Source organism: Argiope bruennichi, chromosome 5 (genome assembly GCF_947563725.1).
Source record: "Argiope bruennichi chromosome 5, qqArgBrue1.1, whole genome shotgun sequence".
Taxonomy (NCBI): Eukaryota; Metazoa; Arthropoda; class Arachnida; order Araneae; family Araneidae; genus Argiope; species Argiope bruennichi.
In genome coordinates this window covers 86,708,854-86,736,319 of record NC_079155.1, presented here as the reverse complement: position 1 = coordinate 86,736,319, position 27,466 = coordinate 86,708,854, and positions in this window count along the sequence as shown.

Below are 27,466 nucleotides of genomic sequence, written 5' to 3'. Positions count from 1 at the left end.
ATTTAAAACAAAACTGTGTATGATTTTGTAATTCCAATTAATTTTTGCTAAGTGCTAATTTTAGAAATACTTTTATGCGCACATATTGAATTTTCATAAAACTTTTATGTTTTACTGAACTAAAATTAACTCTTATCTATTTAAAAAAACTCGAAATATAAAATGCATGCCCTATTTTGTTTTAATGTTTAAACGAAAATTTATTATTAATTCCAATAATTTTTTTAATAAATTAAAACACCTTGAACATTTCAAAGAAAATTAAATCTAATTTCAATATCATTTTGAGAAAAAGTCATTAAAATGTACTTTTTTCTCTAGACCTTTCAAAGATTTTCTGTATTGAAAAATACTTTTTATAATATTATTTTAGTTTCACATAAATATATATTTAAGTGATCAAACGATAAAAATAAAATTTTCTGTTTTCGGCCATTTTTGCTTTTTTCTAAGTCTACTGTCCTCTTAAATATCTTTATAATTCCCGCATTTTTCAATTAATAAATCCTGCTAAAAGAGACCTTAGCGACAAGATTAAAAATTTTTAAGGAAATTTTAGTTTTTATATAAACATATTTTAATGAACAAAAACTGATGAAACTCATTTTCGGTTGAAAGGTATAGTTATATTTCAAGAGTTTTATTGCCTCATAAAAATATCAATCATTTATCATCATATTCCTCAAAAGCTAAGTATAATATTTTGTTTCTATTATCTTGAAATTGACTTCTAAGTGAAAAAAAATACTAAAATATATCGATGAATAAAATAGAAATCTCAAAATTAATTCTATGTGATTCTTTGCAATTTGTGATATACACAATAAATCTTCAAGCTATGTACCTTTTGTATATCATTTATCTGAAAAACTTTTGTTCATCGTTTTTCAGATATTCAGGACACTAAACAAAGCATTAGAATTTAATATTACAGAAATAAAAAAATAAAAAAATCTAGTTAAACAGACAAGAGACATATATGCCTCAAATCTAGACAGTATCTTTCTTATTTAAAGAGACTATAGGATTAGGATAGTAAAAAAAGAAAAGTATTTAAATACAAATGTGATGGATGAAGAAGTATTTCCTCAATACATAATGCATTATTTACTGCCATCAATTCAGTGGAAACGCCACCCTAGGGAAAGGAGCATCCACATCGGTCAAATGGACGTAATTTATATTTTGTTTTTTCTTTGGCTTTTTCGGCATCATCATGGAATGGAAACACAAAGTGCAAGTAGCCCAAATATAGAGAAAAGTCTGTCTGAAAGTCACACAAATGTATGTCGAAATACTAAAGGCCGTAGCATCCAGGGGACTGTTGACGTCTTTTTGTTATAAGTCCATGTCTTCGAGGAAATGAAACTTTAATGGACTATGATAGGAATTGAGCCTTATGACCTGATTTATGGTACAGATTCTTTAATGGCTGTAGTTACTTTGCTCATGTTTTGGATTTATCCGTTCAGTAGAAGAATGTTAAACATTTCCTGTACATTCCACCCAATAATATTGCTTTTAAATGCTGACAAAAGAACTGAGAAATATTTATGTATTAAGTAACATTCGAGAAGAAATGCCATTTATATTATCTTTTATATATTGTAATGGATCATATATTTTTCACAATTTCATCCTCAGTTTCAGTCATTTACTGAACATTACATCATCGGAATAAAATTTAAAACAACTTTTATTTTTAACAAATATTTCGAAATATTTTAATAAATGGTCTATGTTAAAAGATGAATGGATAGTAGGATTTATATTTCAAAAATAAGAAAGGGTATTAGCTTATAGGAGAATACATTTTTGGAGAATATTCTATAGACATATAAATTTCATTCTATTTAAATGTTGATTTAAAAAAAGTTATCGCAACCTATTTAAAATTATTTCAATAGAGTTACTTAATAGTAAATAAAGTAATCTTAGTATGAGATAATATGCCAGAGATTAGAAATTGATTGAATCTTAATTAATTAAAAATAAAACTTGATTTTGGAGATTTAGCCTTCATAATTTTCAAAAATATTGTTGCACAATTTTAATTCTTATTCCATTTTGAAATTTCAGAAAATGATTTTTAAATGTCATGTATTATAACCTTGAATTTCTGGAATATTTAAAAATATCTTTGCTCAATTGTCAAAGATAGATTTTATTATTGCAATGACGTACAAACAATTTTCATCGTTTCATCAAATAATCACATGATTTTTTTCCGTTGCTCAAAATCCCATTGTAGAGCAACTCGTAATTGAGGATGAAAAGCTCCGCCACGGGGGTTGGTTCTCGCCACACTGGTGGTACAGAAAAATGTAGGGGCCGGCTTCTCCCATCGAGGCGTTCCCATGGAAAGGTTGTAAAGTGATCGGTGATGGCTCTTAGTATTCAACCACAGTTCCCGCCAGTGTTGTTGTTGTGGTGGTCTGGTAGTCCAGATATTTCCGTGTGCCTTAGGGATGGTTTGAGTAGTCGGTTTAAGTTTCCATTTCTCAAAGATAAAGAAGAAATATTCTATTCATTATCGTAATAATTTTCAAAAATATTGTTGTACAAATCTGATTGAAAATTTTAGAAAATGGCTTTTAAGTGGTACTAATTTAAATGCCCTAAATTGTTTTCCTGAATTTTGGTAATATTTAGAAATACCTTTGCAAAATTTCCAACGGTAAAGTCTATTGTTGCAATGACATACAAGCAATTTTCATTGTTTCATCAAATAATTAATCGCATGATTTCTTGCATTGCTAAAACTAAAGAAAAAGGTTATATTCATTATTCGGACAATTTGCATGATTATGATGAATCTAAAAATTAAATTACATCACCGGAAAAGAAAACATGAAATTTAAAAAAATACTATACAGACACTATAGTTTTTCATGACACTATTATGCCAAAAACCTCGAACTTCATTAGAAAGATGCATGCACACAATGCTCAGGTGTAAAGGTATTAAACTATCATGGCATTAATATCTGTTACAATCCCATACTTTAAAAAATATTATCTTGACAGAAATATGAACATCAAGTTCTGCATAATTCATCTATACTTATAATAAAGCTCAATGTGTGTGTGTGTGTGTGTGTGTGTGTGTGTGTGTGTGTGTGTGTGTGTGTGTGTGTGTGTGTGTGTGTGTGTGTGTGTGTGTGTGTGTGTGTGTGTGTGTGCGTGTGTGTGTTGGCGCTCTACAGGCAATTTCATTTAACATACAGCTATCAAATTTGGTACATGTATACCTTAGAGGTCGGGAATGTGCACCTGGGTTCCCTTTTTTAAAATTTTAATTAGAATTTTAATTATTAATTAAAAACTAACTTTCCCGCCAAAAAAATCTTCCATTTTCCCCACCGCCAAAAGAGTAAGGCTTCAGTTTTTTTTCCTCCCAACAGAAATGAGGCTAGGGTTAACGTTTTTCGGCGGATTATTTCAAACGATTCTGTTTATTTTCTTAATGTTTTATGCATTTAAAATTAAACATTGTTAATTAATTCATGTTTCAGATTCATTCTGAAGTCCTTTTGAATTAAAATAACTCAGAATAAAGGAAATTAAAAATGTCTAATCTGCATAGCGGTACCCCAACTGGCGTAGAAAAATTCACGCATTTGCGTTACCGTAATTGGCGAAGAAAATTCACGCATGCGCATTCTGTTCCGATTGTTGCCAGGACTACCATTATCAAAGGACGATTTAATTTATTTTTAGATTAGTTGCATGCTTTTGTAAGTAAATTGTATTTATGTTAGTTATATATTTTTTGTATATGCTTATAGTTTTAAGTACATCGTTTTTTAAGTAGTTTTTTTTAACCTGTTTTCAATGATTTAAATTATTTTTAGGTTAGTTGCCTGCTTTTGTAATTAAATTGTATTTATGTTAGTTATATATATTTTTTGTATATGCTTATAGTTTTAAGTACATCGTTTTTTAAGTAGTTTTTTTAAACCTGTTTTCGATCGATTATTTTAAACGATTCATTTTGTTTTCTTAGTGTTTGATGCATTTAAAATGAAACATTGTTAATGAATCGATCTGTTTATGATGAATCTGAGAAAATTTTGTTGACAAATTCTTGAGATAATACATAAATTAAGAAAGATATCCTTTAGTGCCCATAAAGTTTAAACGCTCAGTGACTCTATTATCAGTTATCATATTATTAAAAAAAATGCTTTGTTTCAGTAAAAAATATTATTATATTATTTGCAGGTTAATCATTTGCACTTTAATTTATTGTAAAGCATAAATTCTACGGGAGCTAACAGAAAATTAGAGAGATACAGATTACGTTATGACTGAAGGTCTTTATAATATTATGAGTGAATTGAAATTTGAAATTTTGAAATATTTTAATGAAGAAGCTATTAAAGTAGGAATTACATAATATATTTAACTATTAAAATTTTAACGAGCATTAAGATTGGCGAACCGGCTGGTCGCCAAAGGCGGCTAGTTTAAAATAAAGCAAAACAGATACTTCGATAAAACATCTAGTGACAAAAGCGGCTAGAAATATGATTTTGAATAGCATACACGAAAACAATAAAATGGTTCAATAAAGTAAGGAATTCCATTAGAAAGATGCATGTACATAATAAGCTGAACAGGTGCAATGCCATTAAAATATCACTGATTTAATACATTTTACTATCTGATGCGTCAAAAAGCTCATCTATAATAATTTGATTGAAAGTGAATTGAATTTGATGAAACCGAATACAAATACTGCTTCCAGTGAGTCAGCTGATCACTAAAGGTGACTAGTTAAAATATTAATCAATTGAACAAGAAAATTCGTTATTAGACGTATTTGTATCACTATGTGATTGCATGCAAATCTCATATGCTCTACTTTTGATAGTTGAAAGTGAATTGAATTTGATTGAAACTGAATACAAATACTGCTTCCAGCGAGTCAGCTGATCACTAAAGGTGACTAGTTAAAAAATTAATCAATTGAACAAGAAAATTCGTTATAAGAAATATTTGTATGACTATGTTATTGCATGTAAATCTCATATGCCCTACTTTTTGATGTGATAAAGAAATATTTTTTTTCATATAGAAAAGGCATAGTTTAAAAGATAAATGACAAAGTCATAATATAATAAAAGATGATAAATGGAATAAAAAAATTCATAATCTGTGAAGCATACAAACATTTATTTTTTATGATTATGGGAATAAGTTCCTCTATTTTGCATCATTCATCAACCAAGACTTTTAGCAGACAATTGTCCTCTTCTGTTGCCCATCTAGTCAGAAATTTGCAATCAAAAGGATATTTATTGTTTTGAAAATTGATGTTCCTATGTCATGAAGAAATTTTATGATTGATTAAAATAGCGTTTTCATTTCAAAAATTTGTTTAAAATCTTTTACTTAACAAAAATTATCATAAAGTTCTTGCTACGTTTATTTTTAAATTTATTGTTTTTTAGTCAGTTTTCAGTAATAAATTTTAAATCAGGATGCATTTCATTACATATTAAATCACGTTCTTATATTATTAAATTTCAAATTTTACGGAGAAGAATATAACTGTCCGAAAATTAATATGCTTAACATTGCTTAGAAAAGTATTGTTTTCCCTCAGTTTGAATCTTCTAATCCTCTAAAGGGGAAATTCATAAACATTCCTCTGTTGATGTTTTGAACCCATATTCCCTCTGAATCCTTTGTTGGCTGATGATTGTTATTTGAAGCTACTGACCTTTAACTGCGCCTGAAATGCAAGTATTGTTCGAGATTATCACCCTTGTGTTTACTGATTTGTTTTTAAATTTTAGTTTTGGTAACCCACAATCCAAACAGCATTCTAATATTCTTTGTCCATTAATCTATCAGCTTAATTCAGTTTTGTGTGATTTGACTGATTAAGCAGAGTTCTCAAGAGGTCAACTATTGCGAGCAATAGAAGGTCACACCTACCTTAGTAAGATCACGTGGCCGCAATCGGACAACGGCAAATAGTTGCTTCGATTAAACAACAATTCGCCATTTTCCCATTGTGGTCACGTGATATTTCTGAAGTAGGCTTAATATTCTACTACGCACAATAGTGGACAATAGTTTTGTGAATGCTGCTTTATTGGTTTTCCAAGAGTATTTTAAAAGTGAGAATCATGCACAAGAGACAGAGATAATAGCAGATTGAATGATGATTGTACTACTAATTTAAGATGAATGAAGTTGAAACTTTTTGGAAGAAAAGAAAATATAATCTGCAATCTTATCTGGGGATTCTTTTTTCTGAGCCAGAGCCGCTTCAACATACCAGCTATATAAAACAGTGCCTTGATGAACCAACTTTAATTCATTTTCTAATGCTGATAATGTTAACGGAGTGATTTTTGGTGAAATGAATGAGATATTTCTGTTTTCCTAAGCTCAATTACAAACTGTCCTTACGTCGAGTATCTACGAGAGGAGGAGTCAGATATTGACTTGACTTTGCACATATTGGTTCAGCCTTCCCTCTATGCAGAAGATAATGATAATTTAATGATCCAAACTGCATTTCTGACTGGATACAAAGGTATCCCAAGATACTGGATGGTGAACGATGTATCTGCAATAAAGCTGAAACAAGCAGATATCTGCCAGCCATGCTGAGGTCTACATCTGAACCTGCTGGTAATTAATAATACGCAAGGTAAGTCAAAATTTATTTCATAATATTAGATTTTTACAAAGTATATTTTATTTAAATTAAAATTGTATATGTATCTTTATTAGAAGGTTAATCGAATTGCAATATAATTCTTTAATTATGAATAGAAAATGACCTTGCATTGCTCACAACTAACGAATACAATGTGATGTAAAATCCTTTTGGATACACTTCCTCTTTTTACTGTACGAGAAAATTCACAGGGTTATTTGAATCATAGTATCTGATGGTATCATATTTATGGTTACAAAGATGAATATATCTATTATAATTTTAGTAAATATTAATTTAGAAAGAATGCTCAATGAATATTTTAAATATCTGGTACTACGATCTTAAAATATTGGTAGCATATTTTAAACTCGAACCATAAGAAATGTCTCAAAACAATTTAATAGTTAGTGATTACGGTATAATTAATGAGGATTCAAATAAAATATTCACTGAAAAAGCTTTAATGTTTAAAAATTAGTATAAATCCTTATATAAAAATAATCGAATTATTGTCAGATTTAATTGGTTGGCTCAAACTTTAGTATTGAGTAACATTTTGATATTGTGGCTATGTGATTATTGTGCAAGGATTTATTGCCCTTTTAATGTTTCATTTTGCTATATATATATAATATCTTTTATCTAATGTATTATAAATTAGAGCCTGGCATCATTTTTATTTAAATTAGCATTTCGATGAGGTTACTTATTTCAGAAAGGTTAAATAATATTTATTGAATAAATTGTAAAGCAATTTAATTATTCTTGATTAAGAAATAATATCGTAGTTTAGTGTTGTATTAGCAGTGGTATGCTACCAGAGGAAATATATTTTATTTTAGCTTTAATCATATTAAAGAAAGAACCTTCACTTGATAATAAAAAATAATAATCCCAAAAAAGTAGAATCAGATTTTTATAAGTAAGAGACATCCACAGATTTAGAAATAAAATACTAAGAAATACAAAATTCTGATGTTAATTTTATTTTGAAATATCTATCTATTAAAACATTCAAAATTATTATTTAACTTATACCTACTTTTTTACGAATGCCAATAATTAATTCTTTGGGAGAAAATAAGATAATATATTTGAAACCGTTTCAAAATATCATATAGATAATCCTTTAGAGCACTTCTATTCTTCAAAGACCATCCCTGTTGATGTTAAATAAGATTCCTAAAAATACGATCTACAATTAAAATTTCAAACCACTTCGTAAAACTCCCTTACAGTGTTTCCTGTTACTACAAATATTGTCCATATTGCTTCCAAACAATGACACGCATCCATATCAAAGCATTTTACTTGCAATCATACATCTACATTGAGTAATTCTACCTGTGATACATATCTGAGTAATGTATCTATCCTGTCCCTCACTCATTAATTCATGATAAAAAGAATGCTTTGTCCTAGCTAGAAAAACCGATTTTAAGTATCTTAGGGGAAAATCTGACTGTAGATTGTATAGAAGGGAAAAGAGTGATTTTTTTAGGATTTTCAGGAGGAACTTGCTTTTATTTGAGTTTTCCATTAAGGAAACACAAAATTTCTGCCCCATGGTAGAAATCAATTCAATTTTAAAATGGAAATTGGTCTGTAAGTTTTAAATAAAATCTGTTAACAGAGAACAAGGTTAGAAACCACTACCTTCTCAAATTCCACTGTTTCTCTATGTGAATAAGTAATTTAATTAGCCTTATCACAACTAATTAGAACACTGGTTGATAAAGCTCCCACATTCCTATTGTTACTTTTCTGACATTATAGCCTTGCCATATTCCATATACCAAAAGAACTTCTATAATGATATTTAGTTAACAAAAATAATTCATCTTATGTTGTGGGAACAAACAGAGTAAAATAGTTCAATTAACTACAATTCACATAACACAGTGTGAGTACTGAATACATTTCAATAATAATAAAAAAATTTAGAACATTCTCTCTTTTTTTTAAAAAAAATCTTTAAAACGGCATTCAAATGAAAAAAGTCTTATTTTTCAAAAAATGTTTGAGATTATAATAATTATTTCACAAAATTTAAAAGAAATGCTCATAATAAATTATTTCCCTTGAACGGTCTGCAGATAGCAGCTTATTCTTTTTCATTTAAGAAAACAATTTTCCCTGTATCAAATTGGTTGGTTTGGTTTGACTTTGGAATTTTACTGGCACAAGAGCCTTGTTTTGTCTAAGTTGCGCCAGAACCTTAGATCGATTCCGTCAAACGAAAATTCAGTTCTTTCTGAAGCAAAGGTATCTATTTCGATTACGAAATAATATTGTTTAAAATTAATTTCTTAAAATCTATTTTCTAATACATGAAATCAATCTAAAATGGGATTCCCTGAAGTTAACAAAATAGATGAAAAATAAAATGAGAGATTCGGGAACAAGAATTTTGGAATTGTCGAAAAATTTCTGTGGATTTCTGTCTCTGAAATAAATTGGATCATGTCTGTATGATGCCGAATTCGAGAGTTTAGAAGATACTTGGATAATAAGAGTAGAAGGAAATTTCACAATTTATTTTATAAGCGCCTTTGATATTTCCTACTGTATAAAAATTTGAGTATTCAGTCTCAATATTTTGGTTTTCGTTTTTCAATTCATTGAAAACATAGTTATATGCAGACAAAAGAATGCATAGTTATAGTATAAAAATGCATTTATTTTGTATCGTGCAGTGTTCAATGGACAGATTAATTCCTTATTTTTGATCGATGAAAATTTGAAACACTACATGCTATAAGAAGAAAATGGAGAATTCTATTCATTTTCGAGATATTGATGCAACGGATATATTAATAGCAAAATATATAAATATTTCCTTTCAGAAAATTTTTCATAGATGAACACGCAAAATTGCCTATCTCAATTGTCCAAACCTTAAGACTGAAAGAAAAAAAATAATCCTGAATAGTCCTTTCACAGATGGTATGAACAAGAAATCGCGTGTTTGTCTTTTACGTGAAAAAGAAAATCATATGTACTGTTGTTTTTTCTATAATTTTGAAAATTGTGATTGATTACATTGCTTTTTAAGCTTTGATTTATGATCTGTGCTATCAATACCAATTATTTAAATTTAATTCGAACAATTTAAGGAAATTTAGCATCATGCTTATGATTTACTATAGATGAATAGCCTATTGTATCAAAAGATAATGTAAATTGAGAAAATCTGGAATATTTGTCGATTGCCAGAGCAATTTCTTCCGCTCTCAGTTTTACATACATGTAAGTGGATGTTCCTCTTTAATATACTTACAGAGTGCACATTTCAACCCTTAATCCTTTTACGGCCACTATGGAAACTGCCTATGAGATATAGACTTAATTATAAATTCAATAAATTAAATATCCGTACTTCAAAAAATCCTCCAAATCATGCGAAGAGTGGTATACATTACAATTACAGTTTACAGCTTAAGTTAGGGAAAAAAATGAATACAAACAATTAAAATGTTCTATCGATTAAAAAGCTCAGTGTTTTGTTATTCATTGAAATGTGCCATATTTTTTTTTCTTCGTAGCATCTACATTTTGTGTTAACATTGTGTATTTGCTAAAACTATTTGAAAAGGAAAGATGTTTCAACTTAATTACATTTAGTAATTCAGCTATATTATTTATAAATAATAAATGTTACTTCGTAAAAGAATCTTAACTAAATAAGTATTCTCAAGTTGCCTTTCGTTCTGTTTTGTCATTTTAAATTCTAAAATTATAGTTAATATTGAATATTTACTTTGAAAATAGCTTTATTTATTATGATTCTACATTTTTCATAACCAATCTCAATTTTGGTATTTTTTTCCGAGATACTAATAAATAAATCGGAGCAATTGCTCTGGAAATTTCCTTATATTCAAATAAATTAAAAAGGTGAGTGGTCTAGATGAATAACTCATAAAATGGAAGAAAAAGAAATGAGAACTCTTTATATGCTTAATTTTTTAATGGTGCAGCAATTATTTTACGTTTTTAAAATGATGCCTACATGCTCATTAATATGTAAAGTTATTTTTTCGCATCCAATTTTTCTTTTATGAAATAGTAAGTTTAATCATGTAGATAGAAAAAAAAACGGAACTTTAAGAAAAGCTTTTAATTCGATTCGAATGTGTTATAGCAGTTTGTCAACGAAACCTATGTAATCAAAAAAGATTTTGAAAGGTATTTTTTTTTTTCTTTTCAGTTTTTGGCCATTTAAAGCTTTATAAGCATTAGAATTCGATGAATGGTGGTTTCAGAAAATTAAGAAATGAAAATTTCATTTTCTTATATGATTAATGTGTTGGTCTAAGATCCAAGAAATTAAATATTATCAATAGGACTGCTTAAAAATATCTTTAGAATAGCCATTAATAACTTAGCTGGTAATTTCCTTAAAGCAATCACCTCAGGGGATCACTTCCTGTAGTGGTTACGTGAATCCAATCACGGGTTCTTATGTATCTTTTACTGTCCTCTACATCTTATTTTTGATTGATGTTTCCATCCCTCAACGACAAACGAAAGAAATCTCCATGAGAAGCTGCTACCACTCTGTTCGCTTTTTCTTTCTCATGGATGGTCATACCATGAAGTTATGGCCGTGCATGGTGACCCAGCACACTAGTGGTGTACTGTAGTCCGGTATATCAATTTAGTAGGAAGCTAGTCACTTTAATGTTTAATCTGTTAAGGATCAATTGAAGGGGTCATTTATTGGAATTGACGTTAAGAATGATAGTCTCCGAGATTGATGCGGAGTGTATAATTTCCGATTAGGACTATGGTAAGCACCGAGGTTGAGCATGTTTAGACCAGTGGATGTTATTCCTTACTGGTTCGGTGGTGGACGGTACTATTAGACCTAAAATTATGCCAAAGTCCTATGGACAAAAGAAAATCTACTCTCCCTCAATGGGCAGCAAAATTTTTTAGCCTTCTCCATTGTTTTGCCGAGTTTTTTTCATTATCTATCAAATATCTACTAGCAAAGACATCTTTCATGATCTTTGAGCATTTTTAGTTGGCTAAAATAAGGTAACCAGAAAAGTAAGATACATAAAGACACTTGGATCAGGAGATTTGCTTTATGAATATTATTTTATATAAAACGACGCAACAAATTCTGAAACTGAAATCGACAATCCAAGTATATTTCAGTTCTCAAACCACCCTTAATTTCACCATGGGTTTAAAAAGTTCTGTATCAAACTTTAGTTTCAGTCGGTTGGAATCATCGCATCTGAAATGCAAATGCGATTTTCGGTTAATGTTTATCGAATGTCGTTATTTAATTTTCAGGAAAATTGGTCAAGGAGACTCAAAGAAAACACGAGACTCACATCAAGACTCTATATTTCCTAGTCATTGTTTGACAAAGCCATACAAGGTACTGACAGCTTCTTCTACGGTCCATAATTTCATAAGAAATTAAGAAATGGAGAATGTTTCATTTAGAGAATACGAAAGAAAGGTTTGCAAACACTACTCCCACTGGTTAATTTGTAGATCTTCAACATACTTGATATTGCTTCTGGTGAAACTGAAAAGCTGCTGAAATGTAAAGAAGTTCTGAATGAATGTGGATAGTAAAAAAAAGAATTTACGAGCGACATTTTTTGTTTTCATGAGGTTTTAAATATTTGTCACACTAAAACAGCTAGGGCAAGGGATTATACGAAGTATTGTTTAAGAACACGTGATGTTTTATTGAGCATTTTGTTGAGATGCTTTGAAATTATTATAAGAATGTTTACATAGTTGAAGCTGAAACTTAAGATGAAATTGAACAATAATACTGAAGTATATTAATCTGGAATATAATTTTAGTGACAAAGAAATATATGTTCATTATTCCAATTTTTAAAGTGATGATGTTATTTAGAGTTTATGATGTTATTTACATAGGATACAACCTTTCATCCTGAAATTTCCATATTCCAATCTTCACCTTTAATAGTTTTTAGAGAAGTATCTTTCATATAAAAATTCTAAAAAATTCCTTTGCATGATTATAGCTAAATGGGGAGGCTAAGAAACCTTTTGTTGGAGAAATACCATTTATATTATTCTTACTCTCACAAATGTTTATAATAAGTTCACACTTGTTGGTGTGAAAGGATTATTACCTAGTAAATGCCATCTTAGTACAGGAAAAACTAATTTAGAATACTAATCACTCGTTTTCCTAGGTTTCCTCTTTTTAAGACACTCAGAACAATATAACTTTATCAGCTTGATCAATCCTGGATTCGATAATTTTCGTATTTTTCCAATTTTTACTTTCCGAATCATATATTATTGCTAGACATTATTTAGAATTGCCGAGATTTAATTCATTTCTTCTTCAGTAGAATACAATGGATCAATTCAAGTTTTATTTTAATGCAAATGAAATGATAAAAAAAATTCAGTTTTCTTGTAGAAGAAAGAAGCAATTTCACAACACTTAACAACGAGCAAGAAACTGGCATATATACTCAAGGGATTTCATTATGATGAAGAAATTAAAGCAAATCTATTTTTTTTTGTTTCTATTTACAATATGAGCATTATTTACAAGATATATAAAAATAAATTTTAATTAAAGAAATATGATTCTAATTGAACTTATTCTTTAAGAACCGTAGTTATCTATACCACTGCCCTCAGTCAAGGCCTTTTCTCATCTCGTGCAAAACTCCTTCAAAAGCAAACAATCCTTCATTCTGACTCTTGGACTCTAACTTGTTTAGTCTTCAGGATCAATCAATATGCCTGGTACAAGTGGAGTCAAACAGGTCAACTACAATCTAATTGCAAATGATTCAAAAGCCCTTTAACTTTAGGGAGACTAACAAGTATTGTAAATGAGATATTGAATGTTACAAGCCTTACTGCTAAGTATACCATTCCAGAAATTCGAATAGGATTCCAGGTTAGAAATCTTATTCTATCAAAGATTCAAGATGATTAAAGGGCTAGTGCACGACAAATTACCCGTTGAAAATCAGATATTCTATGGCTAATGCTGTGTTGAAGTTCGTTCGGGTGCATCGTAACAGGTGTCGTTTTCGTTATCTGATCATAGTTAAAAAGTATGTGATAAATATCAAATAGTATCGGTGTTGCTTATTTTATCCAAAATGAAAAATGTAATAAGCAGATGTCATACTTTTATCCAAACTCAAAATTATAAGAACTTTATCAAATTATTTTATTCATGGAATAAGTATATTTCTTGTCAAATTATTATTTGCGGATGGAATAATTCTTATATTCAAATATTTTATTAATAGTATAAAATATGGATGGAACAACAATTTAAGAACATAAAATCCAAGTTGATTTAAATCTATTTCATTGTTAACTTTTCTGTTTGGAAATGTGATTTACATTTTATAGATTTTTATTTAGTTTTTAATTATTCTTAAATTTACAATAACATCGCAATTTCTTGAGACTATATAACAAACTTTTTTTTGAAAATTTGTTATTAAATTAAATCAAATGACCTTTCTTTTAATGGCAACATTTGCCTCTGTTATGCCATTTTTCTATGAATGAATTGAATTCATGGACTTTTTTTCTCATTTTTAATTTCTCTAATGAATGTTTGTCTCCAGTTTCCTAAATTTAAATATGGTAATCAGTGTGTCAATTCCTTTATTAAAAGTTTATCACTCACTTAATTTCATGTAAGTAAACATTGATTAAGCTGGAAAGATTAAACAAAAATGTCACATCCCTTGGAGACTAAAGTAAATATTAAGTACTAGCTTTCTTCTGTTAAGTAAATAACTATGTGTGTCCCTCAGTTGTATGATCCAAAGTAGATTCTAAAATTTACCTAATTAACTTAAGTAAATATTTAAATATGTGACGAGAATTTTCTGAAAGGCGTTCTGATCATATGTAAAAACGAAATTTAGATTAGCCAACTGAATATTTTAAAACCAGTATATCAGTTAAGTTTTTAATTGAGATAGGGTATCAGTTATATTCTTAGGTTAGATTATATTTGAAAAATAACAAAACCATTGCAGATGGAATATGAATTGAGAATGGACATAAAATAACTTCCCTTGTTTAGAGATTTCTGCAGCTGAAATTTATGAACGTAATGAAACCAAAATCCCCACAAACTGTGGAAGGCATACACGGGTTTATTTCGCAAATAAAATAATAGAAATGATTTACTGGAAAGATTTTAGAGTTATAATAACAAAAATGTGCCACTAACTGCAAAGAATGAACAAAAAATGGATTACGGAAAAGTGATAAAAATACTAGAGTGATAAAATATTGTATAAATGAATTACATACAATATAAAACTAATAGAAAATAAATGTTTATCAACATTATTGTTCATCAACATTTTTATTATGCTGACCTTCGCTGTTATCAAGGATTGCAGTAATGATTTTGGGTACTTTTTTATCTTATTCTTTTGTATAAGAAGCACACAAAGTAAAAGTATTGTATTCGCTTTTAAAAAAAATGATCTCGACATTTTGGCGAAGGCTGTGGCGAGATTTTGGCGAATTTCTTCGTTATAGACCTCTTTGAATTCAAAAAACACATTCTTGGGATTATTTTTGTCTCTGAACACGATAACTCAAGAATTTCAAACTAGACAAGTGAAATTTTTAGAAGGTTACTATCACAAGTTTGATTTCATTCGGAGAAAGTCTGTCTGTCCGATTATAATTGAACACGATAAATACAAAACGGAGAAATCTATATCGTTAAAAGTTTGCACAGAACTTTAACAGTTGAAGTGTAGATACATTTGGAATCAAATCGGTCAAAGGGTAAATCGTTTTGTTTGTTATCTTTACAAGCATGTAAACGTAATCGCACACGTATTTCGAACTTTAAATGTAATTTTGTGACTAAATTTGTAGTTAGGTGTCTAATTTTGAGTTCAATACGTTTGAAAATGGGTGTCTGAAATACTGCCGGTTATTTGATAATTTTGCATAAAACACATTCTGGTAAAATTAAAAATCACAGCCAAATGCGCTAAAAATCGTTAAATAATTCACTGAAATAATTCGCAAAAAATTGCCATCAGAACGTGAGCACTCTTTCATAATTATTCGCCTTTGACATATAGTTGATCATACATACACAACTACGTTTTTAAAACGTATTTTAGAAAATTTCAGCGAAACATTTGGATTTTTGTGAAATTCATCTCCCACCCCACATTCTTTCTGCAATATGTGCGTGAAGTTTGTACGCATTACTTTTATTAGTTTTAGTTGAAGATTCTTCCAATAAGAAAAGTTATTTTATAGCGAGAACGTCGATTTACAAATGTATAATGATTTGCATTTCTTGAAGGAACAGGGCAGAAAGAATGAGATATAAAGATGTATTAGAATGCGCTTTTACTCATTAAAAAGTGTTCATAATTAATCTATTTGTAACACATATAATTAATTTACATACCTTAAATGCTGTGAAATAAATTTACAATTGATATGTTTCTTCGAGTAAGCAAATTTCATTCTGAATTTCTAGAAAAAAATTTCTCCTCAATAGGAAATTCAATTCATGAATTTCTTACTATATGCTATACAATACTGTATTAAAATTTAATTGCATTTATAGAATAATTGTATTCCTATTTAAAAAAATTATGATATTTCATATCAACGAAAGTATTAATAAAATTTGTTCAGTGGTTAATTGCACTTAGCAATTCAACAATATCTCGTTTTTTCCTGCGCAATTTGAATAACGGTAACCGAAAAAAAATATATAATAAATTTTGCAACCAAAATAAAGTGCGAAATAATATTTTTTATTGGAATTATTTATTATAAATTATTCTCAAAACAGCTATAAACGTATTGAAATATACTTCACTTGTCGTTTGTCTACAGATTTTAAGACTTTGTGAATTTCGCTTATTATTTAAAGATGTGAATCAATATATTATCACAAATTACGAATTTTAAAGTATTGAACATTAATAATAAATAAACCATTATTTCCCTTTAAATTTATTCAAAATCACATTAACATCGCTAGTGGTAATATAGATTAATTATGAATAAGATTCAAAAATATATGGATTTGATTTATAATCTTTATTAATGTTATATAAATTTTGTATATAAATAAGTAATAAAATGAAATATTTCATTTTCAAAAGTAGCAAATTTAAACATTTGAAGGCATTATCCGAGAAAATAAACTAAATTGGAATATACATAATATATTAGAATGCTAGAATAAATATAATCTAAATCACTGCAAAAATAAAACAACAAATGTTGAATTATGATTCATTTTTTGCAATATTGATTCTCTTTATACCTACATTCAGCTCAATAAATGGATCATTGAAAGAATGCACTGAGAATAAATAAAGAATAAAATATGTCATTGTCAGAAATGGATATTGCATTTCATTAAGACACTAATTAAAGCAATAAAGTAAACGCTGAAACATATCACATCTTTGTTTATTATCTTGTCAGAATGAATGACTTTTTTTAGCTTTTCCCAACATTTTCTGAACAACTGAAAAGGAAAAGCATTCATTCTTTTATTCACAACAAGTCATAGCGACATGTTTTAATGAAATACTATGTATTATGAAAAGAGAATGACATCGAATTTTTCCCATTTATCTCATTAAATGCTATCGTTCCATCAATCATATTCATAAAGGACAGCCACTACATTCAGGCACAGACGAAATTATTGTATAAAAAGTACAAGAACACTACAAAAGAAGTCATTTAATTTTGTTTTTGGCATTGCAGTACTTCGTAAAAATCGGAATCGGAAAAATTTGTGTCATATTAATAAAAGTATTGCTTGTTGAAATTTGATTTAAAAACATTATATTGCACATCATATAGGATTATTTATATATATTTATGCAGGTAATATTTAATAGAAAATTTTATTTTTATATTATGGATGCTAGATTTGGTGCTTTAAATCGTACTTCAAATTGAGTTAATTCAATATACCCCAGGTAATTTTTAATAAAATGAATCATTTTAGAAAAATATAGTATTATAATTTGTTTCTTTTATATCAGAAAAATTGAATTAATATTGAATAATATTAATAGTGAATTAATAAATTATAAATTCACTATTTATATTTAATAGTGAATTTGTATTTTAAAATGCGCAGTATATTGAGTTTAAAAAGGAGCAGAATTTCTTAAATAGTTGCTATTCGTTCAGATGAGCTCAAATAATATGTTTCCCTTTTTTTTAAATTTATTCTAAAAAGGAAAATTTTCCCTAAAAAATCATCGAGAGAGATGACTAACAGATGACAGCTCAATTTTCTAATGCATTCATTTATTTAAATATGGACTGCGTAATATAACATGATACAACAAGGCACATGCCTTCTCAAATGACAACTTAATGACCCTGACTAAAAAGTGATTTTACATTCGATCTACAAAATATTAGTAAGATTTTCTAATGCGATTGGTTCACAAGGACTTTAAAAATACTCAGCAGCCACAAATGTACTGGAATCTTGATTTGGAACTTTAGAGAGCATTTGACCTTATAGCATCGAATTTCGACTTGTTCTCCATCACCTGATAAAAATCTTTTCACTTCTGATGAATGTTTTCTTAGGTCCTCATTCTTCAAGGAATAGCCCATTTCTTAATCATCATGAGCTGAAGAAATATCTTTTTATCAAATGTTATCCGAAAGTTTTCATAAATGCAAAATGACAATTAGTCGTCAATGTGCAAGTCTTTTTTGATAAGGAACTATTTTATTTTACAACATTGATTTAACAATCGATTTTAAAAATTATCCAAACGAAATTCTGTTGTTGCATAGAAATGCTTTAATACCCAAGTTCCAAATATGAACACGAAAAGGTTTCCTTTGTCAAAAGTTAAAGAAAGACCATTTCATCAATACGGCCCAAAAGTGTTAAAAAACTTTTTAGCTTAATTAATCAAATTATTTGTTCAAAATTTTGAAGATAAAAAATATATTAACTAATTCTTGAATTAAACAATCAAACTGTATTTCTTTCCATTTAAATACTAGACTAAATATCTTGATTTTTTTTTCCCATTGAAGCAACAGTGAATTTTTTTTAAAGAAGTTTAGTCCAAGAACATGTTGAGATACCATTACACCAAATTTTAACAACAAATATGCAATAGATATGAATAAATTAAAAATGTAAATAAAGTAACAAAACATAAATTATGTAAATATAATAATGAAAGGAAATTTCTTAAGAATGAAACCAGAAGTAAAATTTGAAAGATTTAAAAAAAAATAAATTTTAAGAATGAGGAATATTGAATTTAAATATGTTCGCCAAAAATCTATTTATCTTTAGAGTTGCCAACCAAAATGATATTCATGATTCTAAGAAAGCTGATTACGTCACAACTAAACATTTGAGATTTTGAGTTTGACATTTTATATTCAGAATATCGTTTAATATGATTATTCTATCTATATATTTTACTATAGTTTCACTTTATTTTAAGATTTAAGAATTCATAGTTGTTTGAAGTTGTTTCATTCGCTGTCATTGTCATTTACTAACTGGACGAATCCATTTCTATTTGTCCATTTAACATTTTATATAAAAAAATATCTATTATTCTTTAAAATGAAATAAAGCCGAAACTAAACTAAAAACGTTATGCTAATTTGAAATTCTAGAATAAAATTCTGAAGTCCAGTATATGCAAGTTTCTAAAAAAATTCATTCCATTTCCTTATATACAACAATTTTAATAAAATTATCTTCCTCGTAGATTAAATATTGTGTATGCTACATTCATTAAGCAAATACTAATTTGTATTCTACTTTATATATTAGCACAAAGCTTGCAATTCATTCTGAAGTAACACAAATTAAACTTTTAATTATAGAACTTTGTAGAAAATTAGATTTTTAATTCCTTTGTATTACAAATTCTGTGTAGTTAGTATGCTGAGCATGTTGTTATTTAGGAAGTTAATTTGATGTAAGGTTTTCAAATGGATATTCGATTTTAAATTACATTAAATACTGAATGTTATCAAACCCACCTTACTGATATCTCAATGCAATTGCTGGCGGATATAGTAACCAATCAGTATTATGGCCTTGCCGTAACTTGTCTTGTTAGCCTTGTTAGATGTGAATATTCGATTTAGATAGTGATTTCCATTGTGAATCTATATTCAGTATAATTATTGTGAAGATTAATGGTACTTATTTGCCGTCAGACAGTCTAATATCTAAGACAGGGACACTTATGATACAAAATTATATTTTTCTGAGGAAAAAGGAATCATTATCGTATGATATGCATTTAAAATTTAGATTAATGTCTGGGAAGCTTTAAATAGAAATCTGCTTTATAAACTTTAAGTACTTATCTGCTAATATAAAATTAAATTACTAATTAAGTTTCATAGACGAATAATCTTTGTTGAAGTATTTGTTACAAAGGGATACATTTCATCTTTATTGTTCTACTCGTTATATAAATATTTTATGCATCAATTAATCATTCAAAAATTTTTAAAAGAATTCAATGAGGACAAAAGATAATTTAAATTTTTTTTTCAGTATTCATCTTGTCCTCATTTGGGATTTTTAAATATAAATTATGAAAATACAGCATTTAATGCTTTTTATTTCTCAAAAATGTTTTAAAAATTGGATTTTTGTCATTTTTGTAACATTGATGCAATATCGAATTGCCTATATACAGTGATATAGATATTTTTATTTAGCTGAAAATCAGGAATAATCACTGCAAGTAAGATTTATGACCTTTGTTTAATAATTCTGAATGCATTTTATATGGTTAAAAATAATAGGAAGAAGGCTTGCGTGGGACTTTTGTTGAAAATTTTGCAAGGTGCTCTCTCGAATCGTGGATCAATAGTTAATTTCTAAACTTTAAAAAATGGAAGTATACCTACAATTTGAAAAAAATACTCTCAATGTTATAAAGAATTATAACCTATATTGTTTGAATCATCATATGAATTTTTGTAATAAATTCTGATATCTAAAACTTTAAATGATTGATTCAAACAATATCATTATACAATCTCCTTAAATATTTTTTTTCAAATAGAAGCTTTTAGCTAATTATATATTTAATATATAATTCTTAAAACTATTTCAGTAAAATATTTTTGAAACACAAACTTGAATAATCCCAACTTCTACGGTTGAAATTGACGAAATTAAGAAGCTTTGAATGTATCTGTTTTAGATGATTTTATGAAATTTCAATGGTCGCCTAATAAAGATTTCCTCAACAACCACTAGGTAGTAGCTTGTTTTCTAGGCAGTCGCTTGTAAGTCTAAAATGTAAATGCTCAATGATAACTTGACGGATTTTGATTATAAAATAGAACTTTCTTTGCGAAATTTCTAAATATGTTTTTGTAAGTAGGACCGTCGAATTATGTAAAATTTAGACCTAAGTTTTTTCAATAGTGCATTCATTTGATTCAAACAATATAAATATCATTATTCTTACCACTTAAAATATTTTTTCCAGCCAGAAGTATAAATCTATAGCTTATACTTCCAGTATGCAAATATGCTTAATTAATATTTAGTATAATAATCTTGAAACACTAACATTTTGAATCGTTCCAAATTTCTACAACCAAAATTTTAACAAAAAAACTCTCTCAACTCTGTCAATACTATAAAGTTTCTCAAGGAAACTACGAACAGTTTTCGAGATACCTAGATATAATTGAAGAATTCTCTCCCCCTTTCGTTAATTGTGATTGTTGAATACCCGTGGCGTGTGCTTCATTCATTAGAAATGCTCCGCAAATAGGTTAAGGGAAAAAAGACTTTTTTTTTGAAAATTTAAGAGATCTCAAAGAATATACATTTACAAAGTATATGCTCCAAACATACATTTTCTTAATAGTCATCAGTTAAACGGTTTCAACTCCCCTATAACCATTCCTTAAAAATAAATTTGTTTACCTGTTTAATCCAAATCAACTGCTGAATCAATTTAAATTTTGATTACCTGCTTCATCGTCATTAAATAGAAATTGCTTTGCTGCAAAAATGATAAAACTGATGTTCTTTTAAATGTAATGCTGATATATAATTCTTTTAAAACAAAACCCAAAATCTAAAATTTCCACTGCAATGGAAACATCAGAAGAACTCTTGAAACAGAAAAATATGTAGTCAGTCATATTCTTCTAAGGATTCCCGATATGCAAATATTCTTTTAAATTTGAGAATTCAAAATCTATCTGAAAGAGAATCCTTCCTTTTATTTTGCCCTTAGATTCCTGCGGTAGCATCTTTTGTTTTGATTTTCATTCTATATTTCAATATCGTTTTTAGTGGAATAGCATTTCAGTGCGACTCCATGCCTTAGAATTTAAATAGTTTCATAAAAAAAGGCTTCAATTCGCTACCAATATCATTTCTCAACAGAAGCTTATTCTTTACTTCAGACAAAGGTCAGTTGTCTTTTGAACAATGATACTTGGAAAAGAAAACAGCTTCCTTTTACCTAAGTGATTATGTTTTCAATATTTTTTGGCGAAAATAGAATTCAATCATATTAATCTTTAAGCGGTTTTCTTTATAAATTCATTTGAAATTTGTTTCTACGTTCATTCTTTAAGTTACATTTAATTCGATATTTTCATAATTTATTCTTTAATGCTATATTTTAAATGTCAGTTTTTCAAATTCTAAGTTTCAGGAAAATCTTCTTGCAAAAATCTTGTAAATTGAAATGAAATATACATTTTTTGAGGAAATTTCTTACAATATTTTATCAATATGCCATATGATCCTCAAGTGCATAATAGCTTGATATCAATTTGTTTATTTAAAAAAAACCATGCAGTTGTTTCAAGGCTTTATATTGCGAAAACAATTTCATATTTATCAGTGGAACTTCATTTTTAAAAATTGGATAGGAATTGCAAAACAATGCAATTTAGAACAAATCATACAATAAAATTCTGAATTAGAATGTTTTTTTACCCATTTTAGTTTTTCTCTCCAAATATTATCCTTATCTTCTCATTTCCAAAATATTTGTAGCTTTTGATTGAAATATTTTTGTTTCATCAATCTATTTATGTAAAAATTTAAAAATTAAAAAAAATTATAAATTTTATCAATGAAGCCTATTCGAAAAGTGTAAGCTATGATATTGTATTCAGATAAGTTAACCATATGGGAATAAACAGAAATTCGATATTCATTTCAATGAATTGAAAACATTTTTGATCATTTAATTCGTTTTTGAAATAATTATTTATACCTTTTTCAATATCCAAATATACGATAGAAGTTAACCACGTTATTGCTTCTGATCACTTTTTATATAATTATTGAAATATGAAGTTTATATTACTGAAATTAAATTTTTAATTATTATGGAAGATGAAACGGTAGAAAGATGAAATTATATTTGTTGAAATAAATTATCTTTCGGTGCTTGGCGTAACTGAAAGTGATATATTATCATTTAATATAGTATCTAAATGTTATATTTTCAGTTTTTCATTAAATTAAGAAATTAATTAAAATCATTAATATCTGTATAAAAATTCCAATATAGTCTTTGGATTATTCACGATTTTATCAAAAGAAATGGAACCAAAGTCTTGGAAGCAAACGCCTCCAAGACTTTGCTACTGAGCAAAATTTCAATTACGAATTCTATACTTATGTGTTTATTAATTTCGACCACTAACGCAGTTTTCGAATTCCTTTGCTTGGTATATTTTTTTTAAAACCTTAATAAACATTTAAGTCGTTTCTATATTGTAGAAAGCAATAGGAGTGATTCAGCGTGAGTGAGTATCCGTGGAAAATAAAATCGAAAGACATTTTTTTTTATCATTTATTCCCTCAGATATATAAAAATTTGATAATTAAATGATAAATAAATACTAGGAAATAAATGTTGGTAGTTAAATAAAAATACTCAATAAATAGAAATATTATTACAATAAAATGTCAGAAATCTTGCAAATTTGGAGAAATTCCATTACAAAGGAACACATTTGATAAGACAAATAAAAAGCTTTAACCACTGCGCATTCTAAAGAAATTTACATTATAATTCTTCGAATTTTACATCATAATTTGTTTTTAAAATCCGTTCAATAATATAAATATTTAAATCCATATTTCTTCATGTATTACACGAATAAATTCATATAACACAAATTGTAATAAATATACGACTGTGCAATAATTCAAATATGATTTCTATGTAGCTCTACGCAAGAGCATATTATAGAAATCTGTTCGTATACATAATACTTTTTATAAAATTTTACATCGACTTTATACTGTTTAAGTTATCATTTCCAAATGTATTTTGTTTGTGATTCTTTAAATATATTTCTCGGTATACTAAAAATATCAAAGAATTGTGAATTTTGCATTCTTTTATTCACTATTTTCATCTTAAAATCCCATGCAATGATTAAAACAACTGTTAAATTTTCTGATACTTTATCCTGGAAAGAAAATCAATCATGCATAAAATTTAAACTATGTTAAAGACACGATAAAATTTATCTTAAGCATTAACATGAATTATTCCATATATAGATGGGAGATAAATTTTTGGCACAGCAAAATCCTAATTGATTAGTTTTTAAAATACTATTATTTGAATTATTTGTGAAATAAAATTGTTTTTTGATTAAAGTTTTAACATTCTTCTAATTTGCGCCATCCTTAAGTTTAATAAGATTTAAGAATAAAACATCAACTAGAAGTGTTAGGAAATATAAATTGATTATTTAATAATAATTTAATTAAATATTTCTGAAATATCAAGAAAGTGTAAACTAATATTTCATAAGGAGTAAAAAAAAAATGTTTCTAAAATGTCCAAAATAATTACTGATTAATATTTCTAATAAACTTAGCAGATTTTCAAATAAAATCATGCAAGATTCGTGCCAATATTTCTATTTTAGCCAAAATGCATTTTTTTTTTCTTAATTTGAAATAAAACTATACATTGAATTATGAATTTGTCAATAGCAGTGATCAAAATCAAATTTTAAATTCTTTGATTTAAGAATAGTACCTGAGAAACTTCACTCGAACTTTTTTTTAATAAAATCCTCAATAAAATCCGAAGCTATGACTCATTTTAAGTTATAAGTAAAATCTACTGGAATTGCAAACAAGGGATCGAACATGAGAAAAATGCATTGCAGTCTGTAGCCCTAAACACTACTCCTTGTCAGATACGCTTATGCAGATCATAAATAACCACATGTCAATAGTTATAAAAAAAAGGGGGGGTGTATAAAATCAAGGGTTTTTTTTTTTTAGGAAAGATATCTAGACAGATAAACATAAAAAGCAAGACAGTTCTAATTATAAATTTTGATCCAAATCGTTAGTCGTTTCCGAAATGCACAAAATATAACACACACACACACACACACACACACACACACACACACACACACACACACACACACACACACACACACATGCACAAAATATAACACATGCACAAAATATAACACACACACACACACACACATGCACAAAATATAACACACACACACACATGCACAAAATATAACACATACACACACACACATGCACAAAATATAACACATACACACACACATGCACAAAATATAACACATACACACACACACATGCACAAAATATAACACACACACACACATGCACAAAATATAACACACACACACACGCACAAAATATAACACACACACACACGCACAAAATATAACACACACACACACACACACATTCACAAAATATAACACATACACACACACATGCACAAAATATAACAAACACACACACATGCACAAAATATAACACACACACATACACACACACACATGCACAAAATATAACACACACACATACACACACACACATGCACAAAATATAACACACACACATACACACACACACATGCACAAAATATAACACACACACACACACACACACACACACACACACACACACACACACACACACACACACACACACACACACACACACACACACACACACAAGAATTGTTTGTTTAAAGTTATAAGATATAATAAATATTCTGATCGTAATCTTTAAAATTTTTTGAATAATATATATAATCACGGTGTATCGTTTTAATGCTTTCCCATCAAATCAAAAACCATTATTTATATTTATCAATAATTTAAAAGTCTTTAACTCAAGAGCTTAACATTAGAATGTAATATTATAAATTGAGCCCAAATCTGTCAGAGAACATACTTCTCTCAAATCTCAACAGTATCATTTTTATTTGAAGAGGACGTAAGGGAGGGGAAAAAATCGAAAAGTATTTAAATACAAATGTGATGGATGAAGAAGTATTTCCTCAATACATAATGCATGGTTTACTGCCATCAATTCAGTGGAAACGCCGCCCTTGGGACAGGAGCATCCACATCGGTCAAATGGACGTAATTTATATTTTGTTTCTTGTTTGGATTTTTTTTTTTTTTTTTTTTTTTTGGCATCATCACGGAATGGGAATAGAAAGTCCAACTAGCTAAATATATTGCATGGCCTATTCTGAAAGTCACACAGATCTATGTTGAAATACTGAAGGACGAATAATCCAGAGGACTGTTGACATCTTTTTGTTATAAGTTCATGTCAGAGAGGAAATGAAACTTTAATGGACTACGATAGGAAGTGAGCTTTATACCTGATTTATGTTAGATATTTTATGTGTGTGTTATTTTTTGGTGCTCGTTCTTTGATATAATTTGTTGCCTAAAAAAATTCAGAATACCATAAAATAAAATTGTGCTAGAAGTAATCTGGTGCTAGAGTTTTGAGGCTTATTCAAATAATGAAAAAACATCCACAGCTTATTTAATTTGAATAATATTTTATTTGCAATTTTTACTTTATTTACTAATAATAAAACATATTAAGCTACATTTATAAACATATTATTCTACATTTATGTACAGTATTATATATGCAAATATTCAAAAGAGGACTTCTACACCTTCATCAATTATTTAATCTGCTGCAATACAAAATAATTCATGATTTATTTCTGATAACGCTCAATATTTGAAAAATGAAAATTTATAATAAATTAGAATATGAAATATAAAATATTTAAAAATTCAGTAGCTATTACATAATGAGTAAACGTATAAAAGTAGATTTTTTTTCTAAGAATACAAATATAAAAAAAAATGTTAGGATATTCAGATAATTTTTTTTATCTCCAAGTAAATACTATACTGTTAATTAAGTAATTTCTTTTTTATAACGATTATTAACTAATTCGGTTTGAAAAAATAATTTTGAGGATCTTCTTAACAAGATTTGTAATTGTTGCTATAGAATTTTGAGATTCCAAACTGATGGAAAAACAATAACAAAAAACATCCACAGTTTGAAGATACATCGTTTGATTAAAATCACATAGCATCTTTATCCATTTTTCCAATGCAAGTATTTAATAAAAAGAATATTGTATAGCCCTCACACGTAAGAAATTTCCAGCCTATTCTGTTTGAAAAAGACGTCTGATAGTTTGTGGCTTACAAAAATGAAGGATTATTATCTCAGGCTCATAACAAAATAAATTTAGTATCTTAATTTTCTGAACATATAGAACAGACTAATGACATGCAAAATACTTTTATCCGAAGAACACACCCTCATGATACTATTCTTGTTAACCTTAAGTTTATTTTTTTATGATTAATTAAAGGCTAAACTTTTAGTTTGATTTTAATGCAGTAGAATTAATTTTTCGC